Source organism: Trematomus bernacchii, unplaced genomic scaffold (genome assembly GCF_902827165.1).
Source record: "Trematomus bernacchii unplaced genomic scaffold, fTreBer1.1, whole genome shotgun sequence".
Lineage (NCBI taxonomy): Eukaryota > Metazoa > Chordata > Actinopteri > Perciformes > Nototheniidae > Trematomus > Trematomus bernacchii.
The window spans coordinates 8,442,905-8,448,881 of NW_022987714.1; the positions used below are offsets into that span (position 1 = coordinate 8,442,905).

The 5,977-nt window shown below is 40.5% G+C and overlaps 1 protein-coding gene across 1 annotated transcript in view; it reads right to left on the reverse strand.

Annotated features, from left to right (window-relative positions):
- Positions 1-5,504, reverse strand: part of slc1a2b (solute carrier family 1 member 2b) — a 29,597-nt gene extending 24,093 nt beyond the window's left edge. Inside the window, exon 1 of the mRNA XM_034141953.1 lies at positions 5,259-5,504. The gene's annotated coding sequence lies outside the window, so the exon portion shown is untranslated. The remainder of the gene's footprint in view (positions 1-5,258) is intronic.
- Positions 5,505-5,977: the final 473 nt, after the last annotated feature.

Consider the following 5,977-nt stretch of genomic DNA (forward strand, 5'->3'; position numbering starts at 1 on the left):
GTTCAGATGAACCCTTCTATTTGTTGTGAACGACTCACTTAATGTGCTTTAATTATGATTCTTTTGTTACCGCACAATGGGCTGATTGTTCTCAATGGCATGGTCTTTGGCGACCCCCCCCCCCCCCCCCCCCCCCCCCCCCCCACCCCACACTGTCCCTCTTCCCTTTACCAATCACTCTCAGAGCAATTTCATGTCTCCCCCTGCTGACCTGAATTCCGATATAGCAGGTGCCAATGGGATGTGGGTGGTTTGGGGGGATTTTAACTCTGTTGAGTTTGTTTGATAAGAAGGAATTCAAACTACAGATTGAATCATTTAAACTGGAGCCGGACCAGTAGCTAATAACCAGCAGAGGTTGATCTACATGTGAGAGGAACTTGTTTCTTGACTCTGTGTATCAGGTTTTGTTATCTTATCACTGTTATGATAGAAATGTTTACAACGTGTACACTTAGTAGGTCATTAGTACATGTGTAAGCTATCCTGGCCATGACCTTTTACTGTCAGATGTGAGCTAAGAAAAAAATCCCACATGGTCTGTGTAGTGTGTACTGGCTACACTCCTTAAAAAGCAAAAAAGAAAGTTGAAATAACATTAAATGGTTAAATTAAAAGTAAGAATAATTTATTGGAATATTACATTAAATATAAAGCAAACAGATTGCTTGCAAAACACAAAGATGTTATAATACATTAGAAAACGGTTTCCATATGTTCTAGTCTTTCAATTTGAATGTGGTTTATTTTATTTATATGACTGTTTTTATTACATGCTTTTTTTGAATGTTGCTTTTAAGTCCTGCACAATGAGCTCATTTGAGAACGTCACTTACGCATCAGCACAGTTTATATGACATTTTAATGATTGCTGCAAAACTGAAGAAATGCCTTGACCATGGCCATTGGAGATCTATCGTTTTGCCGTCCAGCAGCAGATTCACTAGTGAATGCTTCTGTTTCTGTTCATGTGCAGTCATACAGAAGTGAAGGGAGCCAGGCTCTTTGTTTGGTCAACCCATGGGAAAGGCCTCACTCTGTCCTGCTCTCTGAGAACCGAAACACTGATTCTATAGGCGAGACTTAAAAAGAAAAAGAGCATGAATCCCACATTTAAGGAAGATTCACATCAGGAGTTAAGTGGTGAAGTGGAGATAAATCGCAATTCAAGACCTGAAAAGCAAAAAGCAGGCAAAGAAAAACGAGGAGAATCAAGTGCAGAGACAAATGAAATGTAATGATATTAAGGCAATTAGGAAGGAATTAAATGAAAGGAACAGAAATAAGGGAAGAGAAAAGGAGTATTGAGAAAAAGAAAGACGGAGATGGATGAGCATGAGGGTGGTTAAGAGAGAAAAGAGGAGCTGGATGGTACTTTGGCAGCTTCAGTGTGTTCCCAGGAGGATTACTCAAGCACTAGATGCAACAGAATGCCAGCAATAGCAAAGAGAGGCTCTATGAATGAAGACCCATAACCAACCACACACACAAATACACATCTCTGTGGATGTCTGAATTCTGGTATTCATTCCACCTGTTTCCACTCTTTTCTCTCTCTTCCCAGGTTTACTGTCTCTTCCTCTCTTTGTGTCTTGCATCCAGCTTGTTCCAAACCTTGGTCACTCTCTCCACTGAGAAGGGAGTTTGCCTAGGCCAGCCACAGACAGGTAACACATGCTCCATCTTCAGGCTGATTGCGTGGCCCTCATGCATGGGCAGGGCTGAACAAATGTCTGGATGGAGATCAACCTCACTTACCTCTCAGCTCGGTTACTACATCCTTTGGCCATTTATCTCTTTTCATCTAAGGAAATAGCTCTATACTGTCTTTCCTCCTCCCAATCGTTTTCTCTTTCTGTCACTCCCACTCTATTTAGCACTCCTGGTAATTTACAATCTTAGTTTATCTGGCAGAAACAGAAGCCTTCTCACATAATTATTGGGTTTCATTGTTTTTCCCAGGCGCTAAACTGAACTGAATAATTATTATGGAGCAGTATAACATGTGAAGGCAGCAAAGAGAATAGGCCAGCATTAGCTGCTGCCTTCTCACTAAATAAGTAAAATATAGCTAATTCTCATTGCAAAAACGAGTGCATATTGTCACATTCTACCCGCTACATGTAAATATCCTATGGGATTTAATTATTTGTTCAGCTTACTCTGCAGTGTTAATGCAATTATATATGTATCAGTACATCACTGGTGGTGGCTCATTGGCCATCTGGTTCACCATTCCCATCATCTGCGACTTTATTACAGACAAATCCATCCAGTGGTTGGATTCTCCTTTTATTAATACTCAAACCATATAACTGTTGAGATTGATTAGTACAATTGAATTTCCACAGTAAGCCCTGTCAATGAAGAAGCTCAGTTAGCATATTGATCTTTGACTGGTGTGCAGCTACTTCCATTTCCTTTCGGTGTTATTTAACCCTGGCTCAAAAATGTCCACAACTACCCTCCCCCTACCTGTGTGTTTGTGTGTGTACCTCACAGCAGAACAGCCTTTATTAGACACAACTAACAAACACACATGTTCATGCATTCATTCATCTCTGAACTCACTCTGCCCTGACTAACCTACCTCGGGCGATGTCTACCCTAATTAAAGGAACATCTTCACAGATGGCTAACATAACAGATTCTGAGAAATATGATTTTGACTAGTTTTCACTGCCACTGCTGAGCACGTCTGGGCGTGGGAGTGCCTCTGAATGTGTTCCTTGTGCGTGTATGCGTGAATGATTACTTGGATGCATTTATGTTCAAAAAGATGACTAATTTCATGATTGCAGGTTGGATTTACAATCTTTAATTTACAGAGATAACGTTTGTTATCATCATAATGTCACTGCAACTATAGAGCTAAATATTGACATCAAACAATGTATTTAGATTGTAGTTCTGTCCACCAGTGGCTAATTGGAAGAGGTGTTTTCTTAATGACAGATATTCATTTAAATGAATGCAGTCTATTCAAAGGGAATAATAAAAACATTTGAAAAAGTAATAGAAAGATTGAAAAAGAAGGACAATCTTTTATTTTCCAGCACATGCAGGAAAAAAAGGATTAATGGTGCTCTTCCAGATCAAAATCCCTGTATCAATTCCCTTACACTAATGATGTTCTCCTTTGTAAACAAATGCTAAATATGTGCATACTGTGCCCCATCAGACATTGATGTGGATGTGAATTCACATTAATGTGAATTCGTTGTTGTGGCTGCATTTGCAGCATGTAATGATTATAAACATACCCTTGCTTATAAACAAATATAAAAAATCCACCCCCTACAGATTGAGGACATGCATTTATATATTAAATGACTCATCCTGCCTTCCAGCTTGTGTGTGCTTCCGTTTAATGTCTGTGGTGCTCATTCATGTAAGGCAGCAAATGCCACAGTAGGATACAGTAGTTTAGAGAGCAGCCTCTGGGAAAAGGACAAAATGCATTAGATGCATGGACACTTTCCTCTACAGATTCTCCCAGCAATTACACTAAAGGCCAAGGCCTCTTCTGATTCCAGTCAAGCCACACAATGCACACGGTACTGCAGGACGGACCACCAGTGGGAGATAACATACCCATTAAAAATCTAACATGTACCAAACCATCACATGCAGTCAGAGAGAGGGGTGGGGTGGGGTGGTGGACACGTCCCCTCCCCAGGTTTAATTTATCAAACTGCAGTTGACAGGCTAATCCACAAAGACACCCTGTACACGTTTTTTAAGTGACAAGCGAAGAGTAATGTTAAAGGCGATCAACTGAGGGTGCGAGTGAGCTGGGTTTCCATGGCGACATTGATGGTGCTACTGGAAACTTGCGTGTCTCTCCGTGTGTGTGTGTGTGTGTGTGTGTGTGTGTGTGTGTGTGTGTGTGTGTGTGTGTGTGTGTGTGTGTGTGTGTGTGTGTGTGTGTGTGTGCGTGCGTGCGTGTGCTTGCGTGTGAGTGTGCGTGTGAGAGTGAGTGAGTGCTCGCGGTTTAATATGAAAGAGGGGAAGGGCTGCAACGATTGGCTCAAGAGGTGGGTGGTGATAGTAGGTACTAAGCATTCAATTTTCCCCTCAGCGTTTCCCAGTTCTGCGCAAACACAAAACAACCTGATTTGATTCCGTCTTTCAAACAGAAAAAAAAAACACAAGGTAGTGAAGTCAGGGATTACCATGGACAACTAAACGACTGCATCAGCATTGGGCAAATAAAATATGCATGTTTGAGGTACCATTAACTACAATAAAACACTGCATTAACAAGGAGGATTTGTTCATCAGATGAAGCAAGTTTACAAAGTAGGCTAATACATCTACATTATTTATTATTCTGTAAACGCAAGCCTATACAAATGCACCAGCCAACTGCAAAGACACTCCGTGGACTTAGGCTATAACTTTTATAATTTATCTATCATCAAATCCCTATTTGTACAATGGTAGTTCGAACCTGGTGTCTAACCAAGATGTATTGCACTCATCAGGTTGCCAAGAAATGTCACAGGTCTATTGTTAAATTAGTCTTAACGGTTTCCTTGGAGAAAGTGGAAGTTAACCGCTAAAAGATAATTCAGTTAAAAATAAATGTCCTTTTTTCTTCAAAACATCCAACAAGAACACTTTGATCGTTTAGCTGCAACAAGGCAAGTTCAGCCAGTCGTGCAGAAAAGGCTGCTTTGAGCAAACGCACAACAGCAAGACATTTAAGAAAATCAGAGATGTGACGTTTTAAATGATTTCATTCCATGCAAGAGTTACTATGGGAATAAAGGTTTACTCAGATCATATCTACAGCAACTCAGTTGTACTTGTATTTCATGCATGAACGTCTGAAACGATTATTTGTGAATCTCCTAGAAAGAGTCAAATAAACTGTTTTATTCATTGCGATGTTTAGTGTGCAGGTTAAGCTTATTGTTGACGATCAGTGCTCCGTAATGTTCAATGTAGGTGTCACTTCTTGAATTTAATGTATAGCCACTGAATATGAAAATGACTATAAAAACACGCAATGGTAATTTAAGGGAGATCTGCAAAGATCTGTTTTTCTATTATTCTTGGTGGTTTGCCTGCAAGTAGCCTACGCACTGCAATCATTTCTCGATTGTACAATTATTTTAAATTACCTGTGTTACCTTTTTGTGATGATAAACAACCAATGAAGCTTGAAGATAGCATATCGTCATCTCCTCCACTGTTGCGCGTGTATTGATTCTATTTGCAAGCTAAAATAAAAACAAAAATCAGCATCCTACCTTTGTTGAAAACCACGATGGAAAAAGTTGTTGGTCTTGTCCCCTTGCAGGGTCTTGTCGTATCCCCTCAAAGGTGGTCAGCCAGCGATCACAGAGTCACAGCGGTCCAGGACAGGAGCGCTTCTCACACCAAACGAAGGGTTTTCTGTTCGTTAAATCCGAGGAGCTTCGCAGCTCAACGATCCCACTGAATGAGCTCTGCCTCACCTCACACTTCAGGGCTTTACTTCCCTTCCGCCCGTCACCCCCCCTTTTTTCAGCATGGGAATGTCAACTCCCGTTGGTTGAAGATGTAGCCACATTCACATCTCTCTTTTCTCTGTGTTTGTCACTCTCTCACACATACACAACACCATCAAAGTTGCAAACCCGGTTCATAAAGAAAATGTCCTAATTTCACGAGAATCTTGCCACACCAGAGGGTAATTAAATCAGGCATTACAATTCAGAGGGTGTGCTGCAGACTCTCATAGCCTCTCTTGCCCTTTTTGGCTTTGATGTTTTTTATGACCTTCATTTCGTTGATAGAGATGCTGGCTAGATTATGGGTTAAAACTAGGGCTGTCAGTTGATTAAAATATTTAATCGCGATTAATCGCATGATTGTCCATAGTTAATCGCGATTAATCGCAAATTAATCGCACATTTTGTATCTGTTCTAAATGTACCTTAGAGGGATATTTTTCAAGTTTTTAATACTCTTATCAACATATGAGTGG